Source organism: Pseudoliparis swirei, chromosome 18 (genome assembly GCF_029220125.1).
Source record: "Pseudoliparis swirei isolate HS2019 ecotype Mariana Trench chromosome 18, NWPU_hadal_v1, whole genome shotgun sequence".
NCBI lineage: Eukaryota > Metazoa > Chordata > Actinopteri > Perciformes > Liparidae > Pseudoliparis > Pseudoliparis swirei.
Genome location: NC_079405.1, coordinates 7,502,236 through 7,523,169, shown reverse-complemented (window position 1 = coordinate 7,523,169; position 20,934 = coordinate 7,502,236). Strand labels below are relative to the sequence as shown.

The window sequence follows — 20,934 nt, the reverse complement described above, 5'->3', positions numbered from 1 at the left end:
CATTGATTTTCCCTGCATACCTACTTTTATGAATTAATGAATTTTCTCCGCCATGGATCTGGAGACAATCAATTGACTCTCTCTGTTCGTGTTTAAGGGTTTATGAAAACTAATTGGGAAAAAGCTCCTAAAAATATTAATGTTCCACCCATTTTATTTTTTACCCTAAACAAAAACACCGTAAGATGCATCATCCTGGATATGATGCAATAATGTCTTCATACATAATATTATCACACATCACTTGTAGGGTCCATCAGATAATAGTTCTCTCACTGACTGCATCTTGAGAAAACAGTCAAAACAAATGTGTGTGTGTGTGTGTGTGTGTGTGTGATGGCCTTATCCCTGGGCGTATCGGTAGGAACTGTGCCCACACGTTGAAATAATGAGTCTTATTCCACGAGAGGCACATGTTGGCTGGAGCTCCCCGTTAGCTGAAAACAACATGACCAGCAAAAGAAAAGAAGTTTGATTTTCTCTGTCCAGGTTGGACTTTGATTTTGTCTGTATGTCAGTTGTTGTCTATCTGTCTGTTGTCCGGTCTCTGTATGTCTTGACTTGCTCGTCGGCCGTTTACTCCACCTGCGTGTCTTCTCTTGTCGTTCACCTGTTTGCAGTTATATATCACATTTAGTCTGTAAGCTTTTACGTCGTATCTCTGACATTATGTTTTTATTCTGTCCATTTTAACATTGTTCTCCCTTATTTTATTTGCTTTATCTGTAGATTGTATTTGTAATCTTATGTTTTTAGGTTTGTTCTAAACATCAGCAACATTGGGACTACAGATGAAAAATAGCCTCTTGGCTAACTCTGGCACATTTACTGCAATGTTTTTATCAATGTGCACTGTCCCTTATTAAATAAACCATAAAAAAAAAAAAAGAAAGAAGGCGAGATGAGAAAATGACCCTCCTTCTTTCTCGATTTATTACCTTAGTAAACATCGTGAACATGAGTTTATGGTCTCAATTGCTACTTTCAAGTCTTCTTCAATACAGCATGAACTTCATTCATTAAATCATGGTCTCATTTAGAGTAAAATAGACCGTAAAGCAGAGCATGCTTTAGGGCGGGTTACCGTTTTATTATTGCTTCAAGGTCACAACCACAGCGTTGTCCGATTTGATTGTCCGTGATTTTTTTTTCTCCAGTAATTTAACCCTTTCATAGTTTGTTTAGTGCTTGAAAGTTCATTCTAACTATTTTGTTCATTTAAAAATGTAAATTCCAGCATTTATTTTAGTGCTTAAACGTTCAATCTAACCATTTTGTTCACTTAAAAATGTCAATTTCAGCGTTCTGTTGATGGTGGTGGACTTCCTCGATCGTTATACTCCATCACCTGACATCCTCCTTTTCTCCCGTCTTAATTACTATGACCACTAGAAGTTTCCGCCTGGCTTTATTGAACGTCCCTGCGGTGCTCCATCTTACCAATAGATGAATGCAGCTGTTAGAGACATTTAGAAGGGGGAGTAGGGCCATACCACCTCAAATCTATGGTCCCGATTTCATCTGAAAACCGCCATATAATCGACTCGTGACAATCGAAGCTGGTGGTCAAAGACAGAAGAAGAGAAGGATTATATTCTTTGACTTTGTTTAAATGTTTTACGAGTCCCGTTATATGTGTTTATTATTAACTAATTCACACTATGTACTAAAACTATAAAATATTCACAACTTACTAATCTTCACATCCTCACATACTCAAGAAATAAATCTTCTCAAGACGTGAGCTCAGAGACAACAGAGACTTTAGAAAGCTGCGTCTGGCGTGGAATTCGGAAAGTTAACAATCAGGAAGCTAAACGTGTGTCCAAAGATTTACCATTTAATGTTGTTGTTACATTTAAAACCTCATTGAATGTGATATGTAATATGGATGAGATGTGTAGTGTGTGTGTTATGCTCAGCATCTTTAGGGCAGCAAAATAACCTTTTCCTTACAATAAAAATCAAGAAACATGAGATGTAAATACACTATAAAGTAAGACGACACGTCCCTCGTCCACATGCTGGACACCTAGGGCACATTGAGGGAAATGCGGCAACTTAAAATGATGTCGTGTGTCAACTCATTTTCACCGTGGGCCAAATCAGCATCATGCTGCCTTCTTAAAGGGCCGGAAACACTTTATAAACTCCTCGAATATATTATTAACCCTCCTGTTACCTTTAGGATCAATTTGACCCCATTCAATGTTTAATGTCGGTGTTCTTTGGGGTCAATTTGACCCCAGGCTGTTTTTCACTGTGTCAAACACATAAGAAATATCAACTTTTTTATATATTTAAAGGGCTATTTAGGTAGTCAACAAACAAACATAAAGTACCTCACACTTAAACTTGGGAAACAATATTAATTCTAATAATTTTCTGGAGGTTTTAATTGCTGGGGTCAAATTGACCCCGAGGGTAAAATATGTTCGTAAATGTAAAGGTAACAGGAGGGTTAAATAACTCTTTGCATCTGATTATTGTTTATTTGAGTGTAGAAATATTGTACATAAGGAAATGTCTCTAATATTACAACATAAATCCATTTGATCTCAAACCTTCAAAATAAAAGCACAGGATATTTTTCTTCAATTTCTTTAAGAAAAGGTGATCACGTGTCTGTAAAGCCTCCACGGGCCATATAAAGCGATGCGGCGGGCCGGATGTGTTGTGTTTGACACCTGTGTAGAAGACAATAACGTTGTGCACCTCCCTATTTCAACACCACAATGCTTCTGTGCACAACGTGAAGAAATGCTATTCTGAGTTTAAAGAACTTAAATGGTCTGCTTAGAGCTGATCTCCGCTTCATCCAACACCTTTGAACTGGAACGCTGATCGCGGGTCAGAACATCAGCGGTCAGCCTCACTCGTGATGTTTGAGCTGAATGGGAGACATTCCTGCAGCCGGGCTCCGAGGCTGTGAAAGCTGCTTGACTGGCAACTCCATCTTGTTCTAAGGGCCACCGCATCTTTACTTTCCACCTCCTCATGTGATACTCTAATGCATCGGTAGGCCACATTAGGCATGCATGCCACCATTAGCATGCAGCACCGATGTCACACGAGAACTCTATACGTGTGCAAAGGATTCTTTAGTCAATGTTGAAGTGCCCTCTCGTCTGCATGTAGAATTACATTAACTATTAATTATTAACAGTATTCAGTATTCTTTTCCAGAATGTGTTTTTCATTTATTGCTGATGATTTATTGGTGGAAGGTTGCTGTGGGGTGATGCTTTCAACTCGGATATGGATGCATCCAAAAAGATCACAGCCTTATATAATTACAATGGGATAAAAATGTGTTTTCTTTATATCATAAAATTCAAGATCTGTCTGAGATCTAATTTTGATGTGGTGTCATAATTAACCTTCATGTTGAGAGGGCACATTTAAAACAGGCACTTCATATCAAAAAGATTGACCTAATCAACACATATATAATAATATGTTCTTATGATTGCTGACTGAAGAATGGTAAACCCCACCGGTGTGACTGCCAACATGTTGGGTAAACAGATTACTCTTCAGGCCTACGTTGGTTTTGCATTAGTCCCGTTTTTTGTTGTTGTTTTGCGCCCTGTGATTTATTCGGATGGATAGAGGGGGGGGGGGGGGGGCAACACAAGTAGCCGGGCCCTGTTCTCCCCAGGTTGCACTGACACCTAGGTAATCGTAATCACACAGATCGTGCCTGAGCTACGGAGGTCAAGTCAAGGTGGACCTGGCAAACAAACCTCTTTAGCCCCTTTTGTTTATTGAAGGGGATGTGTGTGTGTGTGTGTGTGTGTGTGTGTGTGTGTGTGTGTGTGTGGGGCAATTGAACCCTTTCACCATAGCTTGAACTGGAGCGCGCTGAGCGAGCTTCCAAGCGCAAACATAACCCCTGTAATAAGACCACTGCATCCCCCGGAGCACCATCTGCATTCATTAGCTCGTCATGAAAGAGTGGCGAGGGAGAGGAAGGGCGAGGGGAGAGTGGTCGGATCGAGAGCGAGCGTGATAACAAGTACCCTCCGGCTGGGCAATTTGTTTTGGTCCTGTCGATAGGATTCAGACTGATGGTGTGACCGGGTCAAATTGCGGCCTCATTACTCAGCTATTTAGATACTTGGATACTTTTTTCCTTCTTCTTCTTCTAAACACTATCTCACTCCGTCCCATTAGGAAAACAGTAATCAAGCCTGCTCTGGTTTTCTTGGTCGGCGCCTGTGAGAGGAAAACGGGCTTTGTGAGGCAAAGTGGGAGCAGCTCCCCCTTTTTTGAGATAAAAAAAAAAGAAAAGAAACAGCGCTCCAAGCAGTGCCGTTTACAGGTCGTCAACTCTGTTACATTTTTTAATTTTACGCATTAAGCCGCGTTGCTCGTGGATAACTCCACAAATTGGAATTAAATGACTTTGGAGCTCAGGTTTACGTTGGGTTTATATCAAGGTCCCTTTGTACATCCACACGCACACACACACACACACACGGGGTCGCGCTGCCTTATTAGTAAGATGGAACTGTGCGCCGGCTCTCATTTTAATTCAGAGGAATATTTCCATATTTGCTTATGGTAGAGACTTTCTAAAAACAGGGGGATGCACTCTAATCTAATGACTCATTCTCAAGCTGATTTTTTCTTTGCTTCAGGGGATTTTTTTGGTGTTCTCTGCAAATTGGGTTTAATTTTTCGACCCTCTTTTTTTTTTCAGTGTTTCATATTAGCAACACACCGATTCTCCAGAGCCCAAATTAATGGAAGAATCCAACATATATATAATTTCAGAAAATATATATATTTAAAGTCTACCAGTAAAGAAATATTAAAAGGGATTTTGCAAGAGGATTAAAAAAAAATAAGTTTCTGTTTATACTGCCCAGTAGTCCCATCATTATTAACCACTTTGTGCTTTTCTCTTTAATAATATTCTACCAACCACAAGCTGACAGGAAAATATTTTTCAATGTCAAACAGTATTGATCAGGACACTGAAGGAAGAAAAAGACCAAAAGAGTGCAATAGAGGAGGGAGGAGAACGATCAGATGAATTAAGCCCGTTTGAGAACCAGCCATTGACTTTCGTGGCTTTTCGATTCACACAAATTAACGGAAAACAAACACAAATTCAGATGAGGAAACATTTTGGGGAGAATCCCGTGCATTTTTCTACCTCATCCTCTCTCATCGGGATCTCCAGTACACGACTTCTTCCGGTGCACTGGCCCGTAATGAGCCCAGTAACGCAGTGCATCTCTGCTGCTGCGGGGTTGCAGCATGCATCAGCCGGCACCACTGCGCCGCACAGCAGGCCGCCGTGGAGCCCTCGCCGCCCGGGGGTAGCGCGACATCGTACCGATTGGCGCAGGTCACCGCAACCCCCCCCCCCCCCTCTGGGGGGGACCCGTGGGGATGCGGATGCGGCTGCGGCGCATTCTTTCTGACATTTGGAGAGCAGGTGGAGGACACAATGGCAGACGGGAGATAGCGGGCGGAGGCAGATTGAGATGGAGATGTGGGGCTGTTTGAGATGCACTGTGGGGATGACAGGGGTCAGCTCGCCCCATCTCCCGGTGGCAGCTAGCGAGATTAGAAAACCATCAAACGTCCTGTGCTATACGCATCGGAATGGCAGCTGTATAGATGAGCCATGAGTGTCTGCGTGTGGCCTTGTGTGTGTGTGTGTGGTTGTGTGTGTATGTGTGTGTGCTGAGAGAATGTCAATAGTTTTATTCACATGCTTAGAGGAAACCAAAGTTCACTCCTGAGCTTGTTCTTTTTATCATGTGGGGAACGTTATGGTGATAAAAAAAACTCAACAGAAAAGACCTTGAAGACAGAATTCTTTGAGGAATTTCTGGTTTCATACCACGAGATTCCTGTTTATAATCGGAGGGAGGCTCGACATGCCCGCGGAGGCTGTGCATCTGTAAGCATGCCAGATTTAAAAACAGGATAATGGATCATTTGAACGGTAAATGGACTTGAGTGGCTCCTTTTCAGTCTCTCAAAGCGCTTTAGCACCCATTCATAGAGCGACGGCCACCGTGAAACGGGCCTCCTGCAGCATTTATAACCGTTCGGCACAGATTAGAGGAGCCGGGGGTCGAACTGCCGATCTTCTTCTTGAGGGATGACCCGCTCGAACTTCCGAGCCACAGTCGTCCCATTTTTTGAGGACCGAATGTTCTTGTCCAAAGCCGCAATACCACGATTGACAATTAGTTTGTGTATTAAGTTCATCGTCTCTTTATGTTTTCAACTGCTGTTTTGTTTTTTAAGTCGGTCGTCTGTGTCTTTATGTGGTGAAACTTTTAAGCTGCCATCTTGTCCAGGACCGCCTAGGGAAAGAGATTCTATCTCGAGTATATCTAGGGTGATGTTGGGAGTGCCATACTAACCTACTGCCTACTACATCAATCAGAAATGACTGCTTATGGCATATTAAATTAACAATTAAGTGTGTCATTAACAGGAGACTGTTACGCATTGTCTGCATTGATCGTGGCTCCAGCTGCCTTATTACAAACGGCATGTTTTCCAGTATTATTTTCACGCAAATTTGAAATTATGATAATATATTGCTGTTGAATTTTGATGTTGAATATGTTTTCCACAGTTTTTTTCCTCTCTCTGTCAATCAGAATTTCAACCGCTTGTCCTCCGGTTCACGGACTGATGAGACCCAATGCATTCTGGCACGGTTGAGTATGTTGAGTCATGTTGCTGGTCTAGTCGACATAATTTCTTCCCCATACACAATGTTGCATCATACTTAGTTTGATTAGTATGAGAGCCAAATCAAAAGGTTCTTTAATGTTAATTGTAAACTTACACAGTTTGAGGTTGAGGTATGATTATTAACATTTCAGTTTTACCTAAAAATGAAGAAGTTTATTCTTTGTTTGTCCTCCTAAACATAAATGGGTATTAATTAACCTCCTAAAAACTAATCTTTTTGTTAGGCCTCTGCTCAAAAATGGTATACCCAAACTAAAGAGGGTGTATCTCTGCAACCACAAGGTCTGTTTGAAAATGTGTTTGTTATAATACCAATACTAATTGTGAACTTTTGTTCAGATATGTAAATATGAGTCCACAGGTTACGGTTTGTTATTGAATGAAGTTTGCACACAGCACATATTTCAAAGTTTCAGGCTCGTCTGAAAAATATTCACTTTACCATTTTTTTTTGCAGCTGACTGTTTAAACCTTTCCTAAATCATAGTACAACATTGATATGTCTCTCCGCGAAGGTTGACTGGAACAAAGTGAAGCAGAATAGAAATTAGAGAGTATTTAGAAAACACAATTCAGGTGAGATCTGATGTTTTCTCTTTTCGGTATCTAATCTTTTCTTTATTATTTGAGTTGTGTTTAGAGCATGGACAAGCGGATGATATATTAATAAATCCACGATTTTTTACATTTTATCTATAATTTCTTTAAAATTAATTAATGAATTTACTCCCCTCTTTACGACCCTAACAATGTTCAAGATAGTCTGCATAAACTGTTGGCTCATTTGTAACTATTATTTTTTTCTTTTCTTATCAGTCTCTGTACTACATTATGGTCAGTTCACATCTGGTCAGAGTTTTCAAGAAAATATAAAAAAAGAATGACCTGTACAACATCTAAAAGTAGACTTTGTCTGAGTGTTTTATTGGGACAGACAGGCACACCGTGTCAGAATCAGATACGCAAGCAGTCTTCTATCTCCATCTCCTCTCTAATTACAGCTTAAACGTAACCCCATTACTCCCTGCTACATTATGAGTTACCTCGAGCTCTTCTGAAACCCCACCAAATGAGGATTTGGGGATTTTGATAGAAATCGAAGGTAGAAGCCCGGTGATAACGATTTGAACTGATTAACGCAATTAGCGGAGAAGTACTAACAGCATGGCGGTAATTGGGTCTTACAAACTGAAAGCCTGCCCTTACCCAGCAATTAGAGCAACCTCCTTTTAAGTTAGTCAATTGTATTGCTGTTAATGGGCTGTGCTCGGTTGAAGCTTAGCACGAGGAGCCACGGCCCCCTTTCAAATGATCTACTCCTCGTCTCCGCTCTGTTGAACCTTTAATGTGTTGAAGGATTTCTAAAGCAATTACTTTGTTCGTGATGGTGCTCTACAGATGTTGCAATATGACTTTAACTGTGGAATCAGTAATGTATTACAATGTGTGTATCATAAAGAGGTTGGTCAGCTTTACATATTGTTCCTATATGCTTTGGTATTTTTGCTATTAATTTCAAAGGAAGGACGGCGAACCTGTTCACTTAATGTGAAAACACTTTTCATCACACCTTCTGAAGGATAAAGACCACACATCATTTGACTGATGATTGATTGTATATACAGATAATTCAAAATCAATATGCTCAAAGACCATAGAAAGGTCATTTCTATTTGTGAATATGTTGTTATGAATATGTTGTTATACTGTATTATGAATATGAATATGTTGTTATAATGTAATTCATCAAAAAAAGTTTTTACTTGAAAAAATATATACTTTATTGTAGTTTTATTTGCTGGTCTTGGTGTTGGAGGCCTTTTTGATAATCTCTTTGTAGACTGTATTTCTATCTTTGTGTTGTTCGATGCTTAAGCTAATTAAACAAATCACATATTTAATGAACTTTATTTGCATTTCAGATAATTGTTGGTTTATATTCTTCTTTAAGATACGAACCACAGAATTAATTAATAAATAATAAATTAATACAGTTAATGTTTACCTCTGACCCACCAGTTTGCCCTTTCCCACATTCCTTCATGGTAAATTCTATTAATATCTTACTGTAGTAAAGGTCACATTTTCGATTTGAATTAAGATAACGCTCATAAAACAGCTTCAATAACACGTGTGATGAGAAAACACCCATGTAGGTCCTCTGTGCAAACAGATGCTTAACTCCTTTATATATTATTATTCTTAAATGGTGATTTCTACTGTCCGGAGTAAGGGACACTTTATTAAGCCCCGCCCCTCTGATGCCATAGCGCCAAGCTGTTTAAGCTACCATGGAGCCCACACTGCCAGTAACTGCACTTCCTTAATAGATAGTATACGGTATTTTAAGAAGGAAGCAACCAGAAGGGTCTACAATATGCCTTTGAAACATATACAAAGGATGTCAAACGTATTCAGCAACTAAAAGAGGTTACAAAAGATAAAGAGAGAAGATGAAAGCACAGATTGCAGCGTAAAAGTGAACCGAGACCGAAGCCAATCAAATCAAGGAACACCACTGTTCCTGTGAAGCCGGGCGGGTCTTTGTTCACTGTTACAATCATGAGCAGGCAAAAGCAGCATGTGTACACGTTCAGTACCTTCAGCAACTAGCATAGGAGAGGAAGGAAAACTTCAGCCTCTCTAAACTCACCCACACTACTCTTCTCCTCCGCTCCCTTCACTGGTTACCGGTGGCCGCAGCATCCGCTTCAAATCACCACGGATCGGGCCCTGTCTACATCCGGGATATGGTCCAACCTTACACCCCAGCACGTTCACTCCGCTCGGCAACAGCCAATCAACTTGTGACTCCGTCACTTCGATCTTATCAATCAACAAAATCAAGATTGTTTGCTGTCCTGGCTCCTCAGTGTGGAATGAGCTCCCCACTGATGTCAGGACAGCAGGAAGTCTCTAAATCTCTCACCAGAAACTAAAAAGACATATTTTCCGACTATATCTGGATTAAAATCAGAGTAGCACTTCAGTGGCACTTAAATGGCACTTACTTATGGTCCTACTGATGGTATTACTTATGGTATTATTTATGGTACTTTTGTAGTTTGACTTTCTTGAAGAAATGTTACTTTCTTGATTCTTGTTGTTCTGAGTTTGTCCTCCTGCTTGATGCCCTTCTTGTAAGTCGCTTTGGATAAAAGCGTCTGCTAAATGACATGTGATGTGATCTAATGTTAAAAAAAAACTGTAGTTAATGATCTGATAAGGTACTCGACTAACACAGGACATCCATCAGGGAGAACACGACGTGCACGTCGTGCCTGTCTTGTGTAAAAACCCAACGCCGATATGGACTTATTTCAAGTTACTTTAATTAACATATGTAGGTTGACTTGTGTAAATGAACTCAACATTGACTTTAACCATATCTTAAAACTGTGACAGTTTTCTAAATGTGTACCTTTTTTCTGATACACTGCAGCAGTCATATATGCCATGTCATTGGCAAACATGAATGAATGAATTAATAATGATTCTGTCATTTAGGTGTGAGGACGTGATCTGTTATAATTGCAAGATGAGGTTCATTATGATGTACTGTAGTTTTCCTGTGTGCAGAAAATATACAGGCAAAACTTGGATGAGAAAAAATCCTATGTACATATCATGCCTCTAATTAAATGCCATTTTCTAGATTTTTAGACATTTTGTCACCTTTGGAAGTTTATGCCTTTTGCAAGGTACGGACGACCAGTTCTAATCACTATTATTAATATCACTGGAGTGTTTCATAAATAAACCTTCTTCAAGTAGTACTCGTAGTCCAACATAATAGATAGCTTGAACAATAATTAGGTACGGAGGTGAGTGGTTGGTGGCTCCGAGCATCTTCAGCATGCTTTTGCTTCAATCCCCCCAACAAATCAACACATTCTTGTGAATGAATTAGCAGCAGCATGTAGTCCAGCATTGAAATCTCATATTAGGCGTTGGCTTCTCTGATGTCTACTTCCATAGAAAATGTCAAGGTCACACATTTAATGAGCCGCCGTCGGCTCGAAGAACAGCTCATGTTAAAGCTGGGCTTTGTTGTGTTACCCTGAATGCTCTCCGAATGGTTTCTCGCCGAGTGTTTCCCGTGAGTGACACACACACACTGTATGTCTAAAGAGTGTATCATAGCAGTTTAATAGCTTTTAATGTCTGAGTCATGGTGGAAACAGGTGCAGCCATAAAGGGGCCCGAGACGTGTTTGTGCAGAACCAGTCAGACGGAGAGAAAAGCAAAAGATCATACAGTGGAGTGGGTGCATCAGTTTTTCGTTTTTAATAAATTTGCAAACATTTCTACATTTCTGTTTTTTTCTGTCAAGATGGGGTGCTGCGTGTACATTAATACATATTAACTTTTTTGATTTGAGCAAATTACTGCAAAGAGTGAACATTTTAAAGGGGTTTGAATACTTTCCGTACCCACTGTATACTTCTTTGAATTCTTTGGGAAAGCTTTCACGCCCGCTGTCGAGCTCTAAACTAGTGCGTCACGGTTAATGATAGCATTTACCTCTGCAACAGGTGAAACGGAGGTAAACAGATCTGAACTGGCGGTCCGAGCAGATCGTCCGGCAGTTGGAGAGGAGCTTACAAACTCACTCACGACCACAGTGATTGAGTCGAGGGAGCTGCCCCGATCTTATCAAACATATTTGATATTTACAACCTGATGTCTGGATGGTTCCTGCAGTGCGTGGGGGGGATTACAGACTTCAAAGAGGATCGACCCCCTGCTGAATTTATCGTGAGTTCAGGCCGAAGAATCAAAGATAAAAGTTACACATGCGCGAGGAATGTACATCTTTCTGTTATGTTCATTCTGAATCCGTCCAAATGCTAAATACTAGTATCCAAATGAGCTTCATTCTTAAAGTTTCTTGGAGCTTAAAGTGCCTGATTGGTGTTGTAGTCACATCATGAGAGTTCATTTACAGAGCACATTAAAAAAAATACAAATAAAATACTGCCATGGGCTTTACGGAGAAGTTAAATGTGCCTTTTTATATCAAATTTGTTCAAACTATAAGGCTTCCTGAGGGGGGAGGAGACAAATGCATGCAGATGTTTGCAGGTCAGTCATATTTCACCCCGTTAGCCAACAGCTGCAGCAGTGGCTGTGAAACGTATACAATCCTCATGGTCCAAAATAAGCGGCCTTTCTTGGAGTCATAATTCAGCTGAATCTGAACACACAGACATGATGCACGTATTCTCATAAATCAATGAGCACATCGCCGTGTCCACCGATCCACTGAGAATTAAAAGAGAGAAAGAAAAATAATTGCATTGAGAATCACGTTGTTTACATTTTCAAGAGTACCAAAGTAATCTATTGATAGTTGTGTGTACAAGGACGGCTAACTGCCTGAAAAGAAGAAGCCTCATGATTTAGCCGACAACACTGTGGCAGCATTAAACTTCCTGTATACATCCCTCGACACAATATGGGAACTGTTGCTCTACAATCTGGGGCACGGTTGTCTTGATTTTTCCTGATTTTGATGAACACATTGTGAGCAAAAGAACAACAATCACTCTGAGAAATGACATCGTCGAGATCGATTGAAATTGATCTCGAGTATTTTCCTTTTCCCTCTTCGGGGCTCGTTTCCAACGGCTCAACATCTGCCTCTAAATCGGCGTATAGTATTTCAAGATGTCGGCGAGAATGTCGGGAAAGTTTAACGTCCTCTCGCGACGCTAATTCCTTGTTCGTACTACTGCAGATTTGAAGCCCCTGATCGTAAATATAATCTATAACCTTAACAACCGTGCCCCGAAAACCTCGTTTCCACGCAGTCTGATAATATAAATCCTGACCGACATTTATGAGCGCTCATCTGTAGTCAGGCGATGTTGAGAGGAAAGTCAGAGAGGAACTCGTCAGCTGTTCAGCCTTGGGTGGTTTCTTTTCTTTCTTTTAAAGTAATGCTACACTATGGTCGGATAGTTATTCACTAGAGGCTGGATACTGACTGAATAAAGTGAAATATAAGCTTCTAAAATGCAGTACATCAATTGCTTGCCTCCATCTTCCGGCTGCGCTCCACGACTTTGTGCCTTCTGGCTCACACCTCCTCAGGAATGGAGGGTTTCCACATCGGACCATAAAGAAACGGCAACCGAGGCTGAGCATCAAGTTTATGTGAATGGACTGGAGCATAAAATGTAATGGGTGGAACCATTGGAGTTCTCCTGAAATGGCTTTTCCTTTTTTTCCTTTTTTTTAAAGGTTTGCCGACATATTTTCGGCAAGATGGTCTATTAAAAAAAGGAACATTTATATTGAGCCGTCAGTGGGAGGACAGGTCAGATGCTCCTTTAATAGTGTCCACAGGCGGCCCACAATTCAGCAGGCGATCAGTGGCGATGGCTGCATCGACGCTAACAAGATAATATTGTTTTCCAGGGCGAGGTTTTGATTTAGAGCCACTGGTTAAATATACCCATCAGATAGGAGCATTGTTAATGCAATTACATGACAGCCTGATTTAGGGGAGACCAATCTCCGATCCTCAGCTACGAGTCATTTAGAAGAAAACCATCCTTCTTGTTTCACACTTTTCGGTTTGAAGCGGTCTGTTGTCTCCAGCTAATCCTCCACATGATGAGGGAGGATCCAATCTACGTCTTTTCAGATCGTCCCGTCTCTGTCATTGTGACAGAAATATACAGTTTAATAACTGGGGACCCCCGTCCTCTTTTTATTTCGTTGAACCAATCCTTTGTGTGTTTCCTGAGTCTGTCACTGAGCTCCGAAAGGCATCAGTGGAATCGGTTCAAGATGAAAAAAATACGGGAATCCAGTCGGAGAGCAGAGACGGCAGCCGTTTAGAGCAGACATGACATCTGCTTGACAGATAACCAGCACGTGTGCATGTCGGATGAGAAACCAGAGGAGTGGAGAATCACCTCTTCTCTTTTGTCTGCCAACGCAGTCCTGGGGAAGCTGTTTGATTGCTCGACAGGAAATCCACTTTCATGCGTGATATATTATTAATATTATGTGACACAGGTTACTGTACACCACGGATGTTACTTATAACGCACAGCAATCAAGTATCGATCACCTGAAATGAGTGGAATAAAAACAACTCTCTGGAATCTCCTTCAGGTTGAGGTCCAGAAGTTCTGGACTATGAGGAAATATTGTGTTGTGGGTAGCTGTGTTGTGGGTAGCTGAACGTTCGTCTTTAATAAAAAAAATCATGACAATCATTGCCTAACTTTAAGGATATCTGGTGGAGTTTTTTTGGTAAACACAGGAAAGTGCTGACAATTCAGAAAAACAGCTTTTCTGTCCACTAAACCTGCATGAATACAACATAAATAAACCATGTATCCTTCAAAGCTCCGCTAAGGGTGTAATGCACCCTTAACTCACTGCCAAGCACATATAGGGTTAATGTAGGGTATTGGTGCTTTTATATTTAACTTTGCAAACATTTGGTGCAAAATGTGCCCCTTTCTACACTCAAAGAAATGACTCATTGGATGAACTCAATTAAATTGTTGGCAGGTTTTCCATCCAATAATTATATGCAACTCCAACTCAAATTTAGCACATCAGTGCAATAAAATTTAATTAAGTTAGTCCAACTCATTTGTATCAAATACATCTAAAATAAAATAACGATGTTCATTAAATTAAATTAATTTGTGTTTGTCCAACTCAAAATATAAACTAACTAACAAAAAAAAAATGCAAAATACACACAGAAGGATCACCCCGACTGGGAATTGAACCCACGGCCCTCTGGCTTTGAGGCGGCGGTGCTAGCCACTAAACCACCGTACAGTCCTGAAAGTGTCTTCACCTTGTAAACAACTGATTTTCAGAAGGCGCATGCGCAAAGGGTAGTCCCCAATGAAACACATTTATTTTGAGTTTATATGCACACCATCTAACCTAAATAAATCTAATAAATGAAAGTATTCATACATTTTGTGTTACACCCATTAAATATAAATATCTATTTTTGTAATTGATTTATTTAAATGTATCAAACAATATTTAAATGTGTGACCTCTAAGAAGGGCTTGAATCGTTTTTGTGAGTGTAACCTAAATAAATCTAATAAATGAAAGTATTCCTACATTTTGTGTTACACCCATTCAATATAAATATCTTCATTTTGTAATTGATTTATTTAAATGTATCAAACAATATTTAAATGTGTCACCTCTAAGAACGGCTTGAATCGTTTTTTTTAGTGTATGCAACATAGCCTCATTGCAAATACAGTCAAAATCACAATTATCAATACTAATAGCCTCATGCAATTACAAGTAATTTATTAGCATCTTCTGAGAGTTGGTGGTAACTGAAGCTACGCATTTATAGATTTTTTCCCCGCAAATTTCGTTTCATTGCCTGAAATTTTCGAGGAATGCCTTTACACCTCACCTTGAAAAAAAATAAAAAAACCATCTATACTTTTCCACGTAAATAATTGCAATTTTACTCGCACAGAGCTGTCATACTTCAGCGGCGTGTTTGCTCTGTAATAACGCTGTAAAAAACCCGCTGTAATATCCTTTGTGAATTTGACCTTGAGACGGGCAGATAGAGGTTGAAAGTGATGCACAATTGATTGGACATTCAGCGGCTGGAATCCATTCTTTGTGAATTGGTCCCTCAGATTTTTCACGGTGTTTTTCCTCGAGGCGTAACAGATCATTGTCATGGATGTGTGATGCGTTGCCCAGGTGCTCGAGTGTCTCCTTCCTGTGTGCACAACAAGAGATACAAATGAGATAGGGACAAAGCGGGGACCCACTCATCAAAACATTGCTGCTTAGAGCTCCATTTGTTTAACCAAGGCAGAACTCACCTGCAATGTAGAAATAAATAAATAAATAACGCTGCTTTATATGCGCCACATCACCCATCTCGACCTCCTGGACTGTTTAAAACCTCGCTAGTAAATTATGCCATGGAGAAATTATACTTCAACAAAACATATTTCGTGAAGCAATTAACTCGATAATTATTAGGCTCGTGGAATCGGTAACTTTGTTTCAATCACTTGTTAAAACCCCTTTTTATAGAACAGCTTTTAAGTGATGTCGTCCTTCTATGAAGTTCTTTGGTTCCCCTAATTTAGTTTGTCTGTTTTTAATTTTAATTTTATATTTGTATCTTAATATTCTATATGTTTTGCCTCTGTAAAGCATTTTGTAAACTTTATTTTTAAAAGTGCTATATAAATAAAATTAGTATTATTATAATTATTATAATTATTATTATTATTATTACTACTATATAATGGAAGTTGGTTGAAGAAAGGGTCGGCCATGAGCACCACGGCTTTGTGTCAAACAGATTTCCCCTCAGCCTTCCACGACCCTCGGCCTTGTGTTTATTCGGAAGAGAGAAGAACAGTTTGGGGAAACAGCTGTCTGCAGCTTTTACTTTGACACAGTAAATTGCAAGAATATTAAATCAATGTTGCTTGTTTTTCGTATGCTATTGGATTCAATCAGATTCAATAGCACAGAAAACAACTCAGCCGGATCAAAATTATAACGGATTTATTTTTACGTTACCTCACATGTTATTGAACAGTGAGCGATGCAGAGTTTTCCTTTTCAGAATTAAACCTCCGACTTATACTTGACATTCTTTGTAGCTACGTGACAACAAAAAGCAAAAGCAGGGCACTTCATCTACAGCACTCGTAGTCCATTACATGAAATGATAATACAAGCTAGATATTAGGTTAAAGCTTCACCCTCAAGTGGAGTACTTTCTAATATTTAGAGGATGTTTCCAGATCTTCATCTAACACACAATACCTCTAGTGATACACATGCCAGACTGTTTTTGTGTGTGTGCCTGCACCAGATGTTGAGAAACATTTAGAAAAAGTCCCTTTATCAGATCTCTATTGCAATGTCAAGAGGAGATGAAGAAAAATGCACATACAGTATTATTTACTAAAAGCTCCAGAACATCACACAAAGAAAGAGTATAGCGGTCCTCTGGCGGTGTGTCTGAACATCCTTTATGACATTCCCGGTGACTGTCTAGAGAATGAGTAACCGTGTCAAGACAACACTGTCTGAGCAGGAGGGTTGGAGTTTGTGTCTTTCTGCCAGTCCCTGGGTTTAATAACTTCAGTAGCCTTTCACTTATAAAGCTGTATGATTCCTTGAGGGACTCCAATTGATCAGTCAGTGGTGGGCTCTAACATCCTGGCAGCGAGATGAATGGTGCTGACATGGACTTCATCTCAACCGCTAAAGCATGCACTCGGGGAATGTAAGGGCCCACTCACCTGTTTCTAAATTCTTTCTCTGTACAAATTGTCCTCGGTGAGTCAAAGATTAAAACGCAGAAGGAATTCTTCTACCGGAAAACAGACCTGCGAGAATAAAGATCCACGAGGGAGCGATGCTCGAACTTTTGTATTTTTAGACATTGCGAGCGGTACGATGTCGAAAGCTTCGCCTTGCAGTCGGCTTGCGGTTGGCTTGATTCTCAGTCTGGCTGCTCTCACCGGAATAATAAAGCACTGAATACGATATGCACTGCAGGCGCTCCCATAGCGGTAACTTAAAGGATTTGTTAATCTTATATTTCGTCGAGCCCGATATAACTTTTCATGTAACGTTTTCTTTACCGTCTCTGTTGTCGAGAGGCAACGGTGAAAAATGGGAAACAGAGACTTTGCAGACAGCTGTTTATAGGGAGGGGTCACGAAAAGTCTTCAAAATGAAAGTTAAAAATAGGTTGTTTGACATAAAGAAGAAGCCTCATGATGTAGCACTGTGGCAGCATTGCACTTCCTGTTTACATCCCTCGACACATTACGGGAACTGTTGCTCTACAATCTGGGGCACGGTTGTCTTGATATTTCCTGATTTTGATTCAAGAGATTCAAGATTCAAGATGTTTTATTTGTCACATACACACACAGGGTGTGCAGTGAAATGAAATGAACACATGTGAGCAAAAGAACAACAATCACTCTGAGAAATGACATCGTCGAGATCAATTTCAATTGATCTTGAGTATTTTCATTTTCCCTCTTCGGGGCTCGTTTCCAACGGCTCAACATCTGCCTCTAAATCGGCGTATAGTATTTCAAGATGTCGGCGAGAATGTCGGGAAAGTTTAACGTCCTCTCGCGACGCTAATTCCTTGTCCGTACTACTACAGATTTGTCGCCCCCGATCGTAAATATAATCTATAACCTTAACAACCGTGCCCCGAAAACCTCGTTTGCACGCAGTCTGATAATATAAATTCTGACCGACATTTATGAGCGCTCAAATGAAAGGTCGAACAAGGTTGTTTGACATAACTTCTCATATTAGGGTTCTCTGAACTATAGAACAATAGTGCTACAAACGTTGCTTACTATTACAAAAACGACTCATCTGCCACCTCTGGTAGGGTTATGGAAAGATGACGGTCATGATTGGTTATAAACAAACTTAAACATTTCGCGGGAGATAACAATACGAACAAATTTGACACTCAATTGATCGCTGTAGCTACTACTGCCCTCTCAGCTCGGGTCAGATACCAGTCTCAAATGTCAGTCAGCCATTTGCGCTCCTTTTAGCTCAGTTTTGGTCTCAGTTTTGGAAATATTTGAGTATTTAGCAACTAGATGCTTCACTCTGTTCACCAGCTGGTGGCTAACTGTCTCTGCTGTTCGGTGGTCAGGTAGCAGCGCCGACGAGGAGAGTGTGTCTGAAGTTAGGAGCGAAACAAATGCTGCAATAAGTCAGGCGATAATTCAATGTTGGTTTGTCACCATTCACAGTCTTTTTCTTAAACCCAAACTTCTTATCCCTTAACACGACGTGCCATATCTCTACAATCCATAAGTAGAGTGAAATGTCACCGTGAACAATATTCAGGTTGAGAATTACTGGGATTCCATTTAAAACTAAACCGCTGCTTCGGTCTCTCTCAGCTCATTTCTCGGCTCTCGCTGGGCCTGATTGTCGGCTCAGCAGGTTTACAGCTGGATGGAAATGAGTGGATCATCTCTGAATATGGTAATCCCATTCAACACCGGTGTTGTGAGAGTTCTCTTCATGTTCCTCACCCGGCATGAATGTTTTATAAACCAATAATAGTATGTCTTTGGTGTGTTTGCAGCCCCATTAAAAGCCTTTTTTCTTACGTGGCAGCTTTTACCTGGAACTATTTTGAATACACACAAACACATTGTTCTTTTAATGAGTATTTTGTCCGTTTGAGATTAGCATTTATGGTCCTTAAAAACCACACGCTGAGTTCTACATGGACAAGATGGTGCAGTTAGTTGTGTTCAGCGTGTCCAGAGGTATTTGGAGTCAAACCAAAATGGATAATCGGGATCTGGAGCAAACAGTATGATTTGAATCATTACTAATTCAGTGGTCGTCTCCATGTTATGGCCTGCAACCTTAGTTTTTAAGGCTACTGCGGTCTGGGCTTGTGGCCAGGATGTGACTTTCTTATTTTTTTGCGTTTTGATCTGCCCCTGCGTTCGGTCGGCTTGAAACTGAAAATACACGCGGCAAAAAGACGGTGAAAGCCTCCTGAAGCCAGACTAGTTGCGTCATGCCTCAGTGGATAACGAAGTTTGCGTCCTGTGGGCTGGCTGCGGCTCGTGGGGTAGAGCGGCCGTCCTGTAACCGTGAGGTAGCCGGGCTTCATCTCCAGACCGCATGTCAAAGGGTCCTTGAGCAAGACACTGAACCAGCAGCTCTGCGTCTCCTAAAACGCTACGGATGAGTTAAATTCAGAGACCAAATTTCATGTATTTTATTTTTTATTTTATTTTTTAAAAATTTATTTAACCAGGAAATGCCTCATTGAGATTAAAAATCTCCTTTACAAGAGTGTCCTGGCCAAGACAGTAGCAGTAGCACGTCACACAAAGTTTCAGACAATATAACATAAAACAGTGACAGACAATATAAAAAACAAAATCACAGCATGAAATAAAAACCAAAACTCAGACTCAAGTCAACACAACCCAGCTTACACAGGAGCATATACCTCCGTCATAGAAAACATTTACAACTCGATGAATTTCCCTCCAATTCTTTCAATCTATTTTTAAAAACACCAAAGGAGACCGGTTCCCGGAGACCCAGGTCAGTCTGCAGCAAATTCCAAGCCGCAGGAGCAGCAAACTTAAAACCTCTTTTTCCCATTTCCAAACGGACGTTAGGGACGTATATATATATATAAATGTGAAATGACGAATGTAATAAACAAAAAATGTAAATGTATACGAGGTTTTTGGGCACTCATGATGGATCACCAAAGGGCTGTAAAGGGTGATCTCTGCTCTTGGTGTTTAGATGACCAGGTTCTTGATTAGTGTGTGTGTGTGTGTGTGTTTTATAAGTGACTGTAAGTGGCTGTGTAATTGGTTTAATTATTAAAGCGGTTCAGCTGTAATGCACTTGAGTAATTACATTCTTCCATACACTCTCTGCTCCGCGAGTGGGCGTGAGGATGTACTGGAGTGTGTGCAGCTGATAACGGTATCAATCCGCTACGTGACTCCCTGCTTATCGATTCCTCTGTGGTTCAAAACACAGTCATTAAAAATAAAACAGATCTCATATTTTGCCCTCATCAGTGTTCGTGTAGTTCTGGTGTCAGTGAGTCAGCGCGGTGTAGCTAACCATCAGAAGGCCTCATCTGAATATCTCACTGTCTGAGGTCACGTTACAGGTCGTTGACACTCAAGACTTTGAGTCTTCTCTTGTTCGCCAGTCCCTCGATGAATTCAAACATTTATGTCCACAATAGAGAGAATATTCTGTAGTTGTCTAATAAATCCTGAGATCTAAAGTTGTTGTAGATGACCTTCAATGTTTTCTTCCAACCGTATGCACACTATAGAGGTTCATGTTGCACACGTGTTTGTTATGATTTATAGTGATATTTAAGGAGTCTGCCCGAATTACTAATGGTGACTGGTAAAAAAAAATAACACAATGCAAACTACTCATAATTCATAAATGTGATTTTTTTTTTACCGTTTAAAAAAAAGAATTATGAGGATATTTTGAAGTATAATAACATTGACCAATATTTATTTTTTATTTTTTATTTGGTGGTGGCTGTAGAGATACCTAAAAAAAAAAAGTGAAAATCAATACCACTCTTATTTCTGTAGGTTAAATATGAAGCTAGAAGCAGCATTAGGTTTCTGTACACTCAAAG

General features: G+C 40.2%; 1 protein-coding gene across 4 annotated transcripts in view; it reads left to right on the top strand.

Moving 5' to 3' along the window:
* The window catches only part of tafa3a (TAFA chemokine like family member 3a), a 124,651-nt gene that overhangs the window by 81,450 nt on the left and 22,267 nt on the right, over positions 1–20,934 (top strand). The window lies entirely within an intron of this gene.